The sequence below is a fragment of the Pongo pygmaeus genome, chromosome 2 (genome assembly GCF_028885625.2).
Source record: "Pongo pygmaeus isolate AG05252 chromosome 2, NHGRI_mPonPyg2-v2.0_pri, whole genome shotgun sequence".
NCBI classification, from domain to species: domain Eukaryota; kingdom Metazoa; phylum Chordata; class Mammalia; order Primates; family Hominidae; genus Pongo; species Pongo pygmaeus.
In genome coordinates, this window is record NC_085930.1 from 69,986,138 (window position 1) to 70,005,696 (window position 19,559).

General features: G+C 40.0%; 1 long non-coding RNA gene across 1 annotated transcript in view; it reads left to right on the forward strand.

Moving 5' to 3' along the window:
* Positions 1–17,356, forward strand: part of LOC129033735 (uncharacterized) — a 70,679-nt gene extending 53,323 nt beyond the window's left edge. The window contains exons 3-4 of the long non-coding RNA XR_008501662.1: positions 14,693–14,849; positions 15,338–17,356. This is a non-coding gene — a long non-coding RNA (uncharacterized LOC129033735). The remainder of the gene's footprint in view (positions 1–14,692; positions 14,850–15,337) is intronic.
* Positions 17,357–19,559: the final 2,203 nt, after the last annotated feature.

A 19,559-nucleotide genomic window follows, 5' to 3' on the forward strand; every position in this document is an offset into this window, starting at 1 on the left:
CTCCACTACATTTTGTCTTTATGCCTCTGGGTAGAAAGGATGTCTGTTCATTCATCCTCAGCCTCCAGGGATACTTCCCATTTGGCATGAGCCAATTATCATATCCCACCCCTCTGCCTGGCCATATGGATCAGTCAGGGATGTGTTCTGGAAGCAATCAGAGCCAAATAAATGCACAGAGGCACTGCTGGGGCTTCTGGGAAAGGGAAGTTGGCTTCACCCTCAAGCTTCATAGAGAGTCTCCCATGCTTCAGCCATCAGGGGAAGGACTGGAGCAGCATAGGAGACTGTGGAGCCTGAGGATGAGGTCAACACTGCGAAAGGCAGAAAGAGAGAGAGAGAAACAGTGTTGGTGTCATGGGTTGGCCTGCTGGATCATACACCCTGCCTAAAGCAGGTAGCTCTGACATTTTTACTTCTATGAACCAACTAATGGTCTAGGTTAGGATGCTTGTCTTTTACAAAACAGAGATTCCCGTTGGACATAATGGTCTCGGGCAAACTATCACATTCCTCCTCTGTAAAATGAAGGTGGAGATAAGAATTCTTTCCTCAAAAGACTACTGTGAAGATTAAATAAGGCAATACATTTGCAAGTATCTAATAAACTGGGTTCTTAAAAATTTGTTGTATTTGTATATTTTCCTTTTTAAGCAATAGAAAGGCCATGGAATTTGAAGTCGCATAGAACAGACTGGAGTTTAAAGCTAGTTCTGCCTTTATTTTCTAGTTAAGTAAATGACTTCCTATCTCTGAGCCTTGATGTCTGCTTTTGAAAAAAAAATGGGCATACTAATGATATTTATCCTGAAATGTTGTCATTTCTAGAAACATAATACAGCATTTGCCATAAGGTATATATGCAACAGGTACTATTTCTCTTCTCTTCCCACTTCTGTAATTCCCCCTACCCATGTATATAACCGTTTCCCTAGATGCACAAACCTCTTTGAAGGAGTCGTGCTAGGATCTTAGATGTTTGTTCACAGTATAGCCTAGCAACGTGAACACTGGGACAATGTATTACTAATAAGAATTCTGCAAGAACTATATTCTATACATATACGTTATATTATTTTATCTTTATATCAACTATTATCTGCTAAGAAATATCCACAGTTTATAGATGAGGAGGAACTTGCCCACAAACACATAAATATCACACTGCAGAGCTAGAGTATGAATACAAATCATCTGTTTGATTGAGAAGCTCTTATTACCTTGCCAAAGAGAACAGAAAGTTGAAAAAGGAGAATGGAATAAAGAGGCAAAGTTTGGTATGGAAGCATGTGGCTGGCTCAGGTCATGAAGCTAAATTCCTGCAGCCAAATGAGAAGAAATCCACCTATCTTTACCTGGTTCCTGTTGTTTCTAGTGTCTTTCTTTCTTAACATACTACTGCCTAAAATAATTTCAGAGCTTCTCAGTAGCTTCTGAATGAGCATCCTCACTGCTTTGTCTCCTTATCTGTAATATATTATGTTGCTCTGTTATGGGATGAATCAGGCAAGAGTGCCAGATTTGATTTAAAAGCTTTTCCGCTTCCCCTCTTAAAATCCCTGGTTCTATAATAAATGTTAGTTTACATTTGCTCATAAAGGTATTTTATAGAGGGGGTGCTTTGCCGTTATTTCATTATTCTTCCAACTGTAGAGAAGATAAACTTTGATGTCTTTGTTTGTTCTCACATAGTCCTATGTGTACATTTAAAGTTTTTTTTTTAAAACAAGGTAAATATACAGAGATACATTAATATATTGTAAAAAAGAATTAGGATCAGAGATTGCCCTAGCATCTAGCTTGTGGTGGGGAATACAAAATCTGTTTGCTTTGGAATTAGGAAGACCAGGTATAGTGGCTCATGCCTGTGATCCTAGCACTTTGGAAGGCCGAGGTGGGAGGACTGCTTGAGTCCAGGAGTTTGAGACCAGCCTGGGCAACATAGCAAGACCCTGTCTCTAAAAAAATTAAAGAAAAAAAATTAGGCAGGCATGGTGGTTTTTACCTGTAATGTCAGCTACTCTGGAGCCTGAAAAGGGAGGATCACTTGACCAGCCAGGAGGTAAAGGCTGCAGTTAGCTATGATTGTGCTACTGCACTCCAGCCTGGGTGACAGAGTAAGACCCTGTCTCCAAAAAAAAGAAAGACAAGAACAAAAGAAAGAAGGAGAGAAAGAAAGAAAGAAAAAAGAATTAGGGCCCCCAGCTTGTTCCCACTCCTTTGCGCTCAGTTGGAAGTGTGCATAACCATCTTGAAAGCAATGTATTCCTTGAATGTACCAGCTCTCCTGCTTTCTTGATTCCCTAATTTGCAACTCTTGCAGAATTGACTGTATCTGCCATGGATTCATTCAGCAAATATCTATTTTGAGCACCTACTATGTGCCAGCTAGTCTTCTATAGGTACCAAAATCAAAAGTAAAAAATGGTCATGGAGGAGTTGAGGTGAAGTTTTATACACACATAATTAAATCCCAAATCTGTTTTCTATCAATTAACCAAGTTCTTAACACATTGTTTACATACTCTCAGTGCTTCTCTGAAAATGGGGAGTAGAAATAAAAGATTAGCCAGACATGAATGAGCCTCCCACATACAGATAAGCAATACATGGCCAGGGTCTTCGCCTTTATTTATTCTGGAATTTGTCTACAAGTACCAATGCTAGGTAGAAACAGGCTATCGTCCAAGTGTCCCTCTAATACAGAACAAACATTCATTGAGTCCTTACTGGGGACCTAATATCATGCCAAATGCTGGAGATACAACTAGGATCAAGACATAGGTTCTTTCTTTAAAGTACTCACAGTCCATTAGCTTAGCTGCATGGGGGAAGGAGGAACAGGACACATACATGAACAAATACATGTGTGGTCAATAAGCGTCTTATCCCCTTCCTGCCCCTTCCATTTCTCTCTATCCTTACTCTTGGTGGAGGTGGAGTGTCTTTGGCATAATCATCCTTAAAAGTTATAATGTGAGAGGTGATCATTATTTCTACTACTTCTGATATAATTAACAATGTAACAAATAATAACTCTCATTTTTGAACATGTATATGCCAGGCATTGTTCTAAATGTTTTTTGTGCATTACCTCATTTATACTTTTAACAATTCTATGAAACAGGTACTTTTATTTTTATTTTTTTACAGTTAAGGAACTTATGGCACAGAAATATTAAGTTAGTTGCTCCATAATGCAAGAGAGTTTGTCTTATAAAATGTGAGGTTTTACCATTGCCAGCCTTGGTCACCTGAGGTCAGAGGTCTTGCTGCCCTTAACCACAGAGAATGAGGGGTTGGTTTGATGGAGCCAGGTTCTGGGAGGTGGCAGAGGGGGTAGATTCAAGAAGGCAAATCAAGGGAGAGGGGACTTAGGGTGCTCATCTAAAGTAGGCACTCTGTGGCCTAAAAAAGAACCCTGCGAGAAGAGTGGAGAAATGTTTTGGCTTGGATGTCAAATATGTTTGAGCTTGGCTGGAACAAATAATTATTTCTTTCTGGTATGAACAAACTGGATATTGTGGTACATGAATTCCATGTATTATTTAGCATCATAGGTTCAAAGCTAGAGCTTTTGGAAGAGAGACATAAGAGGAAGTGGTCAGTTTTACTTGATACGGGGTTAGGATATAGAAAAGGCTTCTTGGTGGAGGATAAGCTGAATCTTGGAAGGTGAGGAGATACTACACACAAAAGAGGGATGGAGAAGGGCATTTCTGTCAGAGCAGTCAGCATGCGCAATGGCATGTAAGTGGTAAGCCGTCTTCAGATGGATCACAAGAAGTTTGGCTTGGGTTGAGTTTACCCTGCTGGGATGACATGGCTGGAGGGGTTGGCATGAACTGTAAGTGACCTTATAAACCATATTTTACAGCAGGATATGGGAAGCTTTCAAGGACATTTTAGCAGAGGGGTAATCTGGTCAGTTTTGTTTTATCAAGCTCACTCTGGTATGATAGAGAAGATGGCTGGGAGAAAGATACATCATGCTTCTGCTTTGCTCCCATATCCACTCTCCATATGGAACTGCTAAGTGCAGCTTAAAGTATTATCTATTTATACTTTAATGTATAAAGTTAGAGTACATCTCTTTAAGCATGTCTTGAGTAGATCAAAGGAGAAGATATCTAACCCACGTTTTTGTGCCTTTGAACTTCTCAGAAAATGGCCAAGTGTGTATTGCTCCCAGAGCAGATGGAAGAGCACTTGCAGTTTATATTCACATCTCTGAGAAATCCTAAAGATTGACTAGTTTACCAGTACTTCTCTTTTGTGTGCTGTAAAAGTCCACTGGTTAAATCAAGTCTCAATGCTGAGTATGAAGACAAAATGTGCTGATCTATCTCATCACTTTATTATTAATAAATATCAATTTCATGTCTAATTATACACTGAATGGATATTGTACTCTACACTGTGGAAGTTGTAAAAATTACTACTACTACTATTAATAATAATAATATGGTAGGAAACAAAATGTATTAAGCAATAACTTGGGTCAGGCATTTTTCTAAATGCTTTACATGGATTGCCTAATTTAATTCTCACGAAAAAGCTAAAAGGTAGATGCTGTTATTATTTTTATTATATTGATGAGAAAACATCCCTGAAGGGCTACAGTTTGAAATTACACAGCTAGTCACATACAGGTGTAGCTGGGATTTTACATTTGTCTGACACCAGAACCTGAGCTTTCAACTTGACACACAAAGAATTAGGATTCTAATTGAGGATATAAGCCAAGAAGATAGGGAAACGATAAAAATACCACAAGAAAGATGCAAAATAAGTATAAATGGCTTCAGAAAAGAAAGATGATCGTGTTTAATTTGGGAAGATTAGGGAAACCTTTGCATAGGAAAGAGTACTATGTCTCAGGTTGAGTTTTGTTACAAGCAAAACCTGAGATGAAGGGTAAAGTATGTGTAGTTTATTTGGTAGATGATCCTAGAATATTACAGCAGAAATGGAGAAGTGAGAAGGGAAGGCAGGCAATCATGAACATTTCTAGAACAACTTACTGCAGGGACACCTGAGGTTCAATCCCACTGGGGACTTTAGGAGGCAGTGTAGAACATATGCTTCAGAGTAATTCCACCCTAAAGGTAAGAAAGCTGTGCTATTTATTTTCCTGCACCAAATCTATAATTGAGTGAAGGCTTCCCTAACTTTCCAGCATTTCCAGCCAGTCCCAGCCCAGAGAACAGCCTCGATTCAGGGAGTATCCAGTGCTTGCAGTAGGATGGGATTGGAATTTCTTGGAATGGTGATGGCTGAGGGGAAACGAACCAGGCACCAATAGCATGAGTTATTATATTTGAAATGTGGACACTCCTAGCTGAAAAGGAGGTGAGAGATGTAATCTTTCCTTATTCTGGCCCAATTTTGTGCCCGGCTAAAAATCTAGGGTTCTGCTTCTAAAGAATAAAGAAAGAATAGATATAGAGGGACATCTCTCAGTCTCTGCCATGATGGTGTCCATGAAATGGTTCATGGGGGATGTGATTTGCTTAGAAAGACTAGAGATGGTTTCCCTGAAGAAATGTTAACTGAGCTGAGCTCAGAAAGCTGAGACCAGCCAAAGCTCTCTCTCTCTCTCTTTCTCTCTCTCTCTCTCTCTCTGTGTGTGTGTGTGTGTGTGTGTGTGTGTGTGTGTGTGTGTAGCAGGGAGGGATGATAGCAGCTAAGAGCTTGAGGCAGAGGAGAACATGGTAAATTAGAAGACCTGAAGGAAAAACAGGGTGGCAGTAGTTAGGGGAAGAACAGGTACAATGGAGACTTCAGAAGGTGGGACACCAAACAGGGCCAGGTTAATATGAACTAACCTGTGAACCTGATGTTCTTAAATATTCCCCTCAAATAAGGTATTATGTTGGCCTAGTTAACAGTCTGTGCATCAGAAGATCCTTAAGGAATGACTGTAGTTATAGGGAATGTGAGGTTCTGTAGCCAGGTGAGATACCCAGGTGCAGTCTCCCACTCAGTGCCCCTGAACTCATACCAAGTGAGTGGATGCCTACATTTGTTAAGGATGCATTTGGCTATAAATAAACTGTGGCTTAACTTAACTCAAATACAAAGAAAATGTATTTCCCATAAAGAGGTATGCAATCAAGCTCTGGTGATCAGGGATTTGGAGGTGTCTCTCCTGTCCACTTAACTGTTTCCTCTATCAACTTTGTATCTGCTTGGCTCTCCTCCTAGTCGCACGATGGCTACCAGCAGCACGTGGGGCAAGTGACTGCGTGGTTATAGTGGGAGGGACATAATCCATTTCCCTCACTCTAGGATAAATATTCTTCCCTTCAGTCTTACTGAACTGACTCATATTGAGTTTATCCTGGAACCAATGATAATGACCAGGAGAATTTCTAGAGTAGATCGGCTCAAGCTTGATATCCAATCACCATCAAGAAAGATCGGGGTACCACATCTGGCTTAGACTAATGAAGGACCACTTTTGGAGGTGAAGATGGAGTTAATTATGAGAACAGAATGAATACTTGAACAAAAATAATTGTTTTGGAAGGAAGGAGGGAAGAAAATATGATGCTGGGTTGACCACCAAAAATATTCACAACACTATGAAATTCATCTGTTCTTCAAAATAGCCATAGAAAATATAGGACTGATAATTGATAAATTTCAATGCATAGCTTTCCTTGAAGATATTCATTTGTAGCAGCTAAGTAGTGCAGTTAAAAGTCTGGACTCTGGATCTGAACGCTTGGGTGCAAATCCAGGCACTACCAAGTACCTGATGTATGATTTTAGACAATTAAATTCTTAGTTACTAATTACTTATATACTCTACCACAGTGGGTTGTGCAGATGCTGAAGTGAGATGATATTTCAGCTGGAACTGTCCTGGGCTAATAATAAGAACTCAATACATTTAAGCAAATATCATCACCTGCTTGCTTAGTACAAAATGCTTTTCTGCCAGTTAAGCTAAAATGAAGCTAGAACTTGTGATAAGAAATTTCCAGCTTAAAGATATCTTTGGGAATTGGCAGAATCGATATGAATTTAAAATGATTCCTTTTAAATACCCACTTTAGAAGTCTAGGTTTTGAAAATGCAATGAAGGCAGTAAAAAGAACATTCTTGATATGAAAGCATAACCAGAATATTAGAGTTTCCAAGGATAGACATTACTGAGCCCTTTCAAGGAACAGATGGACTTACATATGAATGAATGAAGTGATAGCCTAGGTATAATTAGTGGGAAGGCACAATGACACTGTTATTAGACTGGGGATATGTAGAATTAGAGAAGGCTCCAGACAACTTTCTTTCATTGCCCAAAAATCATTAAAGGAGGTTAGGGCTGGGAGAGCCAGGAGAACTAGCTTCCTAAGATGAGTCCATTGCTTATGCCAAATCACAGCCAGCCATTCTGTAGTTTTGCAAATCTCCCTCCAGAGAGAAGAAGAAGATAATTTTCAAAGCAGCTAAGCCCACATAACCACTAAAATGGAAATGAAATTAATGGAATAGTTTTTATATTCCCTCTCACACTCATCTACAATAAATCATGCAAAGCCACAGCATTTCTGCATTTATCACACAAATAGTCCCTTTCCTCCTGATGGCCATGCTTCTGTCTTTAAATACAGAGAAATAGATTCACTGCCTAGAGTCTGGGGAATGCCTGCATTTGCTCATAAACAGCTATGAAAGAATAATGCTTGTGCAGTCCAACTGGCACTTGCCTATGGGACTGTTAGACTGTGGGAGGATGTTCAAACGAGAGAAGTGCAGAAAAAGACTCAGCCTTCCTTATAGCTTGGGGCCCATCCAGCAACTGAAAGTGTACTGTTCCACTGTCAACTTTTTGAGAGAAGCCACATCGCAAAGCCATCCCTCTTTTCATCTTTCCCTGCCTAACTTATATTGAAAACTGAAAGGATCAGACCACTCAGGGGCTCTTGAAAAAAAGTACATTCGTCTGGAAGGAAACAAATGGAAAAGCTCTCCAAGAACAGTAAATATTCTTTGTACTGATGTACTACTTTCATCTGCAATTTAAAAGGGCTTTGTGTTTAAGAAAATGTCACTGTCATTCCCTACCAGAGGGCCAAGGTAAACCCACACACACAGGATGAAAGGACTCTCACTTGTCCTTCTTGGTCTTTAGAGTTTAAACTGCTCCTAGGTTGAAACTAAGCAAAGAAAAGGAATCTTGGATTGTAAATCAGAATGAAATTATTTGAAAACGGTGGATATTTCTCCAACTCAGGTGCATATGCTTCCTGGGGGGTCTGGCCTGATGTGCCTGGTGATATGTGAAATCTCAGGATAAATAAAATCTGTTTCAGGGGAATATCTGTTCCACCTGAAGGTTAGCATGTCAAGTAGAAATGCATTTGGCTGCAAGTAACAAAAACAATGGTTTAAATAAATAGGGGCTTAATTTGACCACATGATATCCCCAGAATTAGGTAATTGGTGCTTTTAGGGACTTAGATTCCATCTTTTCGTTCTCAGCAGCCAACCTTTAACCATCCTTAGCATATCAGCTTTTCCCCTATTTTTTGTCCTTTCATTCTATGACTTTTATACTTTCAGGGCCCAAGTCTGTGTACAAAGTGGAAAGAAGAGAACGGGTTGTTGAATAGTGCTTGCTGTCTCCATCCCCTTTTTAAGGAAAGCAAAACTTTCCAGAATACTCTCCATAAAAATTCCATTTCACTTTCAGTTTCCAGAATTAGATCATATTTCATTCTTAGTTGTAGGGACCATTACACATCAGAAGTCAGAATTTTCAAAAAAAAAAAAAAAGAAAGAAAGAAATCAAAATTGCCTCAATGGGCTTAGGACACTGATGACCCTGTATTTGGGGCTCATTTCACATTGCCATCTTTAACAAAATTAGGGTTCTTTCAACAGGAATAAAATGTCTATTTGCTACTCAATTAATGGGGTTAGCACCAGTGAATAATTGGGAATATTTTTAAAGCACTACAACACGGTAGTATACATAGTATGTCAAAATGTAAAATTTGCATTACATTTTACAATATTTGAAACAGCTGCATGATTTCAACATGCCACTGCAAACCCATGTTTGTGATAACTGGATCTCCCTCAGCCCTTGCCCTTGTCTGACCCACTTCCCGCCCAGTAACATGGTAATCTTTGAAAGGCACCCTCTGAATATGTTGCTCCCTTGCTTAAAATCCTTCAATACCATTCCAGCAGGGCAGGAATAAAGTCTAAAGTTTTCTTGTTACTTTCAAAATCCCTTAGAGTTTAGCATCAGACTTCTCTCCAGCTACATTTCTTACCATTCCTCCTCCTCACTTTTGAAGCTCCGATTGCTCAATTTTTCAACAGCACCAAGCTCTCTTGCCATTGAATCTGGTGCATGCTGCACCCTCTGTCTGCATCACTCTGCTCCAACTTCCTGAAATTCGTTTCCCCTGGCTAACTCCCTGCCATCTTTCCATCTGTTACTTCCTCTGGGAAGCCTTCTCTGATTCCCCCCAACAACATTTGATGCTCCTACTTTATGTTCTTCAACACACACTCATTGCATTTAGAGTTCTTTCTGAATATTGCTGTGCATTCCTCAGAATATGGAACTTTTCCATCTTCTCCATCTTGTTCACTATTTTTTCCTCCACACCTAGCATATTGCCTGGTACTCACTAGGTGTTCCATAAATATCTTGATTTTTAGTTTATTTCTAGTTGCTTGAAGTGTGTTGAAATAATCCCAACTTACTTATTTACTGCACACCAATTATACAGCGGAAGCTCTATTGTTTCTTGAAGAGTTTGAATAAACAGATAAACTAGAAATGAAGAAAGGAACATAGGGTATCAGAAGTGGAGAGAAATCCGACCAGTGGTCAAATGAGGCAGAGATGTCCCCATCATTAGAAGATTTAGTGGAGGATAAGCATTTTATCCCAGTCACGCCTATAAAAACTGCCTTTCTTTTTTATAAGCAAGGCTTTTATTTTGCTTGTGACTTGTTTTGCAAAGAGCTCTGTCCTCTCATATTTAAGGATTTGTTGTTGTTTTGTTGTGTTATCCTCCAGGTTTACAAGTGAGGGTGTGAGGCTTAGAATACTCATTTTTGTGGTGTTTCTTCTCTAAATTCTCTGATCTTTTTTTTTTTTTTTTTTTTTTGTGAGCCTTGTTAACATCTCTCTCAGGCAGGCTGGAACCATGTAGAAGGAATGGTGGCACCTGAGAGTTCCCAGGTACCATGCTTGTTATTGATACTTCCAGATTCATGGTTCATGTTTCAGAAGGAGGACAGGCAGAGAAAGGATCATCTGAGCTCTCTGATCCAGCCATATCTAAACCCAGAAGCTCCTCTGGACTTCCCAGGTTTATGAGTCAGCAAATGTCCTTTTTGCTATAGCTCTTTTAAATTGAGATTTTGTCATTTACAAATAAATAGTGAATACAGGATTTGAAATGAGAAATGCAATAGTTGATTGACTTGATGTCTCATGTCAACCCCTGTGGTTCACGGTGGGAAAAGTTATTCCTACCCAAACCACTGAAGACTCCATTATCAGAAAATGGAGAATTTCAGGAGACAAAAGCAAATAAAACAAAGGTGTCTATTTTGTCCATGTGACATTGATACCAAAGCAGGGAAGGGAAGTGCTGGGAAGGGAAGGGCGTGATCCCTGGAGAGGGCTCCACACCCTGCCTGTGCCCACAGACCCAGGTGAGGATGGGCACTCCTGCCTTCATGCCCAAGTGTTGCATTTCCCAAGACTACCCTGGCCTGCCACGCCCCCATCCTGCGCCTATTGTGCCTATAAAAACTCCCAGTCCCTAGCAGGCAGACCCACAAGTCGATGGACGTCGAGAGGAACACATGGGTGGAAGAAGACACAAGTGGCTGAATATTGAGAGAACGTCAAGGGGAACATGCTGGCAGAAGAGCACAGGACAGAAGACGGCATGCCAGCAGGCCATTGACTGGCGGAACAATGTGGACTTTGGCCAGGGCAGTCAGAGGAGAGCCCGGGCCACTGAGTGGTCTGACTCCAGGGGAAAACCACCTTCCCACTCCATTACCCTTCTGGCTCCCACATCTGTTGAGAGCTACTTACACTCAATAAAACCTTGCACTCATTCTCCAAGCCCACGTGTGATCTGATTCCTCTGGTACACCAAGGCAAGAAACCCCGGGATACAGACAGCCCTCTGTCCTTGCGATAAGGCAGAAGGTCTAATTGAGCTGACTAATGCAATCTGCCTACGGAAGGGTAAACTAAAAGAGTACCCTGTAACACAGCCCACTGGGGTTTCAGCTGTAAACATTCATCCCTAGTCATTGCCGTGGGGTTGGAGCCCCACAACCTTCCTGTCTGCATGCTCCCTTAGAGGTTTTTGCAGTGGGGCATGTAAGAAGCGAGTCACTTCCCGTCGCGTTGCCCTGAGAGGGGGACAAGGGAACCTTTCCCATTTCAACACGTCTCTTTGTCACTGCAGCTTTAGCTAAATTCATAAAATTGCCTTTATTTCTGGGACCTGGAACTTTCTTTGGGACAGTGGAAGTGGACAACTTTCTGAAAATTAATTTTCCAAATGTTCGTTTCCTAAGGCTAGTTCACTGATAACCAATTTGTCAAAAGCCAATTGTAAGCTTTAATTTAAACTCAAAAGTAAATAAAATAAATCACAATTACCCAAAATATAACATATAATAAATCAAGACTAAAGAAAAATGTCCATATTAATACTGAGAATTTAGTGCCAAGCAATAAAATGTATATTTTTCTGAATATTTTATTTGATACCCAAAGATGAACATTTCTGTTAAGAGGGTTAAGTCTTTTAAAATTTTTACAAAATTACAATGAGCAAATTTGGTATATTTGGCCAATTGATCATTCAATGACTAAGCTTCTTCCCTTGGGCAAGACCTAGAATAGGTGTCTGGAACCACTGATGTTCTTCACAGGCTTATTTGAAACACTTGAATTTATACCAATAAGCAGGTTTGTTTTGTCGATACGGCAAGAGGTCCAATGCAAGTGGAAAAAAAAAGTGCAAAAGAGGACCCCTCCCATAGGGAAAGGTCTGTACAGGCCACAGACATTCAACACTGCCTTCCCTTCACTCCACTTGCCAAGTCTCTGATCTGATATTAAGCTGCCACATTTTTGAGATAATTTCCGTCTTTTATAAACACTGTGTTGTGGTTAAAGGGTCTGTTTTCCAAGACTGACTCAGTCTTTTACTGACAGTGAATTCGTGTAAGTCAGAAGAAGCTGTTATGCTGTAGTAGGGAATCCCTCCCAAGTCCTAGCATCTTAATGCAACCATGTTTTGTTCCTTGCTCATGTTCCATGCCCGATGTAATTGTCATCACTGACAGATCCTATAGGAGCTATATTAACATACAGCTATACTACCTGAACTCCTGGCTTCTTTGGACAGCTCAGCAGAGGATGAGGGGGCACAGAAAATCAAACAAAGGCTCTTAAATACTTCCATTTGAAAGTAATAGTTCTCGTCCACTCACATTCCACTGGCCGAAGCACATCATGAAGCTACACTGCACTTCAAGTGGGCAGGGGATTGTAGTCCTCTTTGTCCCTGATTAGAAGAGAAATGAATGTTGGCAAACATTAGTATTAACAAACACAGAAAATTAATTGTTCTGTGTCTCTGTTAACTCATCTGTAAAATGAGGATGATAATATCCATGTCATAGAGCTATTTATGAAATGGAAAATGAACAAATAAATATACAAAGCCTAGCATTATACTTGGTAGACACAAAACAATAAAATTAAGTATGATTATTATTATTAGCATTAATATTTATCTTCAGGATAGACTATTACATTGAGTAGCATCACTCCAGGTCTTTTAAAAAAGTATTTCCTACATAAGATCAGATTAATTTTCTTTGGAATAAGTTGCATAATCACTAAATTTGTTTCTTCTTTTCTGTAAATGACATCATCACCTACCCATTTACTCAAGCTAGAAATTTTGGCATTATCCTTGATGCCCCTCTTTCCTTACCTCCCTAATTCAATCAATTCACCAGGTCCTGTGAATTCTGCTTTATGAATAATTTTCCACCCCACTGTTCTCACCTATTCCACACTACCATCATTGTTATGTACTGAATTTTTGTATCCCTTCTTCCCAGTCCAAATTTCTATGTTGAAGCCCTAACTTCCAATCTGACAGGGAGAGATGAGGTTTTTTCAGGGGGAAATGGGACCTTTGGGAGATAATTAGATTTATATGAGGTCACAAGGGTGGAGTCACCATGATTGGATTAATGTCCTAATAAAAAGAAAAAGATATACCGAGCTCTCCATCCTCTATGTGAGGACATAGCAAGAAGGCGGCCAAATGCAAGTCAGGAAGGGAACCCTCACCAGAACCTGACCAGCCTGGCACCCTTGGGCTTCCAGCCTCCAGAACTCTGAGAAATAAATGTCTGCTTTTAAAGACACCCATTCTATAGTGTTTTGTTATGGCAGGCCAACCTGATTAAGGACAATCGTCTTTTCCATAGACTACAGCAACTCCCAACTGGTTACCCCAGTATTCATTCTGCTCTTCTCCAACTTGTATTCACATAGGAGCCACAGTGATTTTTTTTTTTTAGCTTAGAGATGATTAAGCTTCTCTCTGGATGATATCCTTTAATGGTTTCTCATTTTATTTTTTACCAAGGCCTGCAAAGTTCTCTATGGGTATGAGCAACCATTCTGCGTAAAATGACATTCTAGTTCCCCAGGGATGAGGGAGTCATCCATATGAGACTCCCTACCTTGAATTTCTACAACTACTTTTACTATTTCTTAAAGAGAAGATGGGTTGGTGGACAGGTAGAAGAGGAAAGAGAAAGTTTGGGGAATCCCATCAAATATTTCCTGCTCCTTTTTGTCTCCTGAGTACCTTCCTGATGAAGAAGTGGTTCAAACAGTCTCTAGTTAGGTGTTTGAATCTGAAAGAAGAAATGACAACGTCTTTCATTTTGTGCTTCAATTTCAATTCGTTGTTAGTGGCTTCTCAAAGGATTAAGGTGAGAAGGTTAAATGGGGCTCAGTGTGAAAAAGCATTGAAATTATTTAGTAATGTCTGCCACTGGTGAGAAAGTAGTGAAGAGTGACTGGTTTTGTCACCATCATCTCAGCCCTCCAACCTGGATGATAGCCTTTCTCTGACATCTGAGGAATCATCTTCCTTTGAAGAGCTTTGTCTCAAAAACCATTAGAAATACTAGTGATCACTTATTTTCTGAGAGTGTCAGAAGATTTAAATGCTGATAAAGCTTAAAGAAAGTGCATCATAATGCTAGACAGGTGTGACATTCATTCCTTGTCTTGTAATTTGCTTTCACTGCTGGAAATTTTTATTTCTCTCTTATGTGGAACAAGAGTAACAACAATATTCTGGTTCAAACAGAACCTTTTTATTCAAAGGTCTTATGGTGTGATGGGTAAAAACTTGGGAAATGCCTGTGGGAAATTAGCAGCACAACTTGCTTACTCGTTTTCAGCCTATTAAAATTTTCCTGAAACTTATAAACGGAAAGATGTTTTGTTCCCAAGCGTCTGCTTGTATGTTGCTTCAGTTTTTAGAAATAATTCAAGAAAGTAAGCACAGGACCTGGGAAGTCTGCAGAAAAGTTTCAACTAAGATGAAAAACTCAGTTAACTTTATTATTTTGTTTCCTTACAAAGCCCATGGATCATACCACACTGTTCTTTCTGCAAAACAATTGAGAATTACCAATAATTGGGACTGTTTACATTCAATGACATCATGACAGAAGCAGCTTTATTATATTGCAGAGGGATGATTAATACATGATGGGGATTGAAGATTGCATCGCAGCAGGTAAGCCTCTTGTCTGATATGTCATTTCACTGATTACAAAGGAATGCAAATTATATAAACAGAAATAATGTTTTTCTCTTATGCTAATTTTAGCCTAGCCCACCTGTGCATTTTCAATTAACTGGAGAAAAGTGAATAATATTAGGTTTGCTAAGGTAGATTTCTGCCTTGTCAGCCCACCATATCTGATATTAAATGCAGTTATATCTTATTTAAACTCCATTTTTAACCTTTTTTTAATTCCTGAAAAGATAAAGTTCAAGCAAATTACTTATATGAGCTATGAGATTTAGGAGACGTGGCATGATTTGGGTAAGGTAAAAGGCTTATCTTTCTTGACAAATTGTACAAATTAGAGCAATATTCTTGGCTATTTGACTATTGTGATATTGTCATTTCCTAGGCTTGTGCTTGTTTGCAACAGATCTTTAATACCTAATATTGCTAGTTGCACAACATATCAATACTCTCCTTTGCCTCTATCACAGGCCAAAGCAAGAGGCAATAAAGATTAATAATTTTAGATTTCCACAGTAGCAAGAACGGGAAAAAGGTGTCATCTGAAATGCCAACTTCAAGCATTTGCAGTGATTTCCTGGAACCCTACGTGACAAGTCCAGATTCAGTGGGAAAGACTGTGAGGATCCATTAGCAATGTTTACGATGGGCAAGTCTTGTGGTGGGGTTACCCTCCTTGCGTTAGAATTTGCAGTCTTCTATTAGGCCATTAGTCTTTGAGAGCAAAAACTGTATGTATCTCATTTTTGTAGCCCCAGTGCCAGGCACACAATAGCTGCTCCAAAAGCAAAGGACATGGAATCTGAATCAGGCTGCTTGGGTTTAATGGCTGTCTTTGTCGCTTACTAGCTGAGTGAATTTGTCATGTTTATAACTTAATTGTGGTTCAGTTTCCTTCTCTACAGAAAAGGCATGAGTTCCTCATTCATAGAGTTATTATAAGGGTTAAATAAAGTCATGTATATCCAAAGCTTAGCATAGTGCCTGGGACATAGTAAATACTTGAGGAATGCAGGTATAAATTAACATAGGAATGAATAACATTGCAAGGAAACAGAGAGAAGGATCCTAAACAGTCCTGCTGGTATATTCATTTATGATTCAAAAATCCTCAATTGTTAAAATCTGTGTCAGAACCTTATTATTCCCGGTTGTTGGTAAATGTGAGGACACTTCTCGGTTTGGAAGTAGAACAATAAATTGAGAGGCCAAAGAAGCTGCAAATAAAAATTGGCTTCTCTGGGAAAATGATTTTCACATTTATACCTACCTGCCTTTTGTCCTCCCATGCGTTTCTCCAGATGTGATACCAATGTGATACAATTGTTGTTTATTCCTTCTTTGACAATAGCAAGATAGAGTGCGCCTGCCAGTGAGGGCTTAAAATATAGCTCCAGAGACATTCACCACTACTTCCTGCCTCCATGGTTACACATTCCCTTTCACGAATAAAACATGGCCTCATGCTTCATGCTGAGCTTGCATTTTACACACATCATTTGGATCTTCTCTGCAAACCTATGAAGTGGGCATGGTAATCTTCCTTTACAAATAGAGAAACTGAGGCCTCAGATGGGGAGCAATTTCCCTTTAAAAAACTTTTATTGTCAAGGTCCAAATGGCTGATGATTCATGCCATAGACATCCCAAACCAGCTGGTAGGCAGAGCTCTTGGCATTCCAAATGGAAACATGGAACAGACACAGATCACCTGGCCACACAGACCTCAGCTCTAAAGACAGATGACTACTTACCTGTTAAAGTTTCCTGTGCACTATTTTTTAAAATCTAGAGATAGATAATAAGTAGGTTAAGTTACATTTTAAATTAGCCCATGAACATTTGAGAACAGAATCATTTTTAGAATCTTGATTCTGAGATTCACTGTTGGGCTTAAGTCACTGCTTCTGTGATGGTTGGTTTTGGGTGTGAACTTGACTGTATTAAGGGATACTTATCTGGGAAAGCATTATTTACTCTCCATGCTTCAGTAGATACTGAGCCCTTCCCTCTTCTGCTGAAAGGGAAACCCAGGTGGTTTCGCGTTTGATTAGAATAATTGGGCTGCCCCAGGTGTATCCGTGAGGGTGCTTCTGAGGGAAACTGGGACTAAATGAAGAAGATCCGCCCTCCATATGGGCAGGCACGATCCAATCAGCTGGGGGCCCCAAACAGAACAAAAAGGCAGATAAAGGGCAAAGTCTCCCTGGAGAAGAGACCTGCCTGTAGACAGACATCAGAACTCCAGTTTCTCCAGCCTTTGGGCTCCAGGACTCACAACAAGGCGCCACCGGGCTCTCTGAACTTTAGCTTTGGACTGAGAATTACACCATAGAATGCCCTGGTTCTGAGGCCTTCAAACTCAGACTGAGCCACGCTACAGGCTTTCCAGATTGTCCAGCATGCAGAAGGTCTGTTGTGGGACTTCTCAGCCTCCATAAGCAAGTAAGACAATTGCCTCTAATAAATCCTTTTTCATATATCTCTCTATACATCTGTAGTTTCCGTCTCTGGAGAGAACCCTAACTAAAACCCATTCTCGAAGGTAACATGCATAAGAATTGCCTGGGGCAGGGGGATGGAGTCTTGCTAACATGCACATTGATTCAGAAGAGGTAGGGCCTAGGATTTTCTGTAGTTCTGAAACACTTCCAGGTGATATTGATGCTGATGGACAAGGCGCACACTATCAGTTTTCAGTCAGGCTTCCACAAGTGCTTTCTACAGGTGTCTTGCATCAGAATACGCATACATGAAGAGAGTCTGCTTTAATTGGTTGGTGGGTCTCAGGTGGGTCTGGAGAGATCAGGGGAAGCTGCCTGTTTAAAATGCATTCAGGTGATTCAGCTACATATTAACAAAGCATTGTGACATTAATGAAAGTGTTTTCCAAACTTGCTCCATCATTAGAACCACCTGCTAGTTAAAAGGCACTGATTTCCCAGGCTTTCCCCCTTACAGACTCAGTTTTAAAGATCTGGCTTATCTCATTTTGATCTATGCAATTCCTGATAATTCCTGAGGTTATGGAACTTGTCCAAAATCAAAAGTAGTAAATAGTAGTCTCAGGTATATGTGTAGACTAATGGAGAAGTGTCAGAGGAGAAGAAATAGTAAATGAGAGACAAATAGGGAATTAGAGACTTCATCAAGAGACATTTGCATGAGTGGACCTAGAGTACTCAGTGCCACTGGGCTAGCTTTGGAAGGCTTGCTCACCCAACAGAGTTGTGCAGTGGCTCCTCCACAGTGTGCCTGGGCTTCAGGAAGGCAAGAAGCAGGACTTGCGTTCAGACTGGTGCAGGCTAAGCTTGAGACAAGACAGCCACATGGACTCATAACTGCATGGAGAACTTCAGTGAAGGAACTTCTAGTCTCTACCATACTGGTAACACCTGCCTTGTTGTTGTTGTTGTTGTTGTTGTTTTTGTTTTTGTTTTTGTTTTTTTTGGTAAAAATAACCTGCACAAACATAATGGGAAATCATGTTCTAAAAATATAACTTTCCTAGTAATCCTCTACCCTTCTGTATCAATTTAAGTCAATTATAATCCTTTTTGTCCCCCAGTTTTTACACGCACAAATTTTCTAATGTTGGCAAGACTGTTATTTCAGAGAGAGGTGAGACTTATTAAAGGTATCTTAAGGGTCTAAACTAGTAGCGATATATAGAAGTTAGTGGAGGACAGATTTCTGTGGACAGAGTAAGGGAGAATGGTATAAAATACTCACATAATAATTAGATCAGAGAGAGCAAAAGTATTTTATCTTTTATTGCTAGCCCCAATCTATTATTGATCATCTAGGAAACTGTGTAGGGAAGTATTCTAAGCTGATATCTAATCAGTGTTTTTAAAAGATCTTGGTAGCCAAGTCTTTTGTGTATTATATCTAGTAAGAATTGTTTCACAGTTGTTTTCTAATTGTACTCTGGGTGAATATGCGCTAGAGTCTGGGTGAATGTGCATCACTATGCCTGGGGACTTGGTGAGGAGGATGATGCCTGGGGACTTGGTGAGGAGGAACCAGAAATTCCTCCTTTGTTATTAATATTCTTAATAAAACTTGATTTTCATGGTTTGGGCCTGGCTCTGTTGAAATGATGTTTATGGAGTTTAAGAACTAGAGCAGAACAAACAATCCTACCATAGACGCCCTTCCAGAGGGAAAAGGGATGAATGAGGTCATGCTTCTTGGTTAGTATTAGTCACCCATTCTCTGTAGAACTCAAGGTGTTGCTCCTCCAAAACCAAATAACGTTAGAGTCTCCACCTGTCATCTGAAACCACAGCACTCAGCAGAAGGCCCAGCCTGTCAGCTAATATCCATGACCCTCATTCAGTGCCTGCTGACTCTTCCAGTTCATTCTGCCCGCTCACCCCTAACCTCCACAGACCCATCTGGTTATGGTCATCCTGCTTCAGTTGTCTAGTTAACTCCCCCCCAAAAATGATTTGAATCTTCATACCAATCAAATCTTCTAATTCCTCTGTCCCTTCCTTCTCTCCTGCCTTCGACCCCATCTGTCAGATCCTGGGACTCAATTATCTTTCCATAGTTTCGGTCTCCTTTCTTACCCCTGCAAAATTTAGATTTTACATCAATTTTAAAATGGGAGAGAAAATAATTTTTAAAATGAAGTAAATGGCCACTACTCATTACCTACTTGTTCTAGACTTTCCCATATAAGGA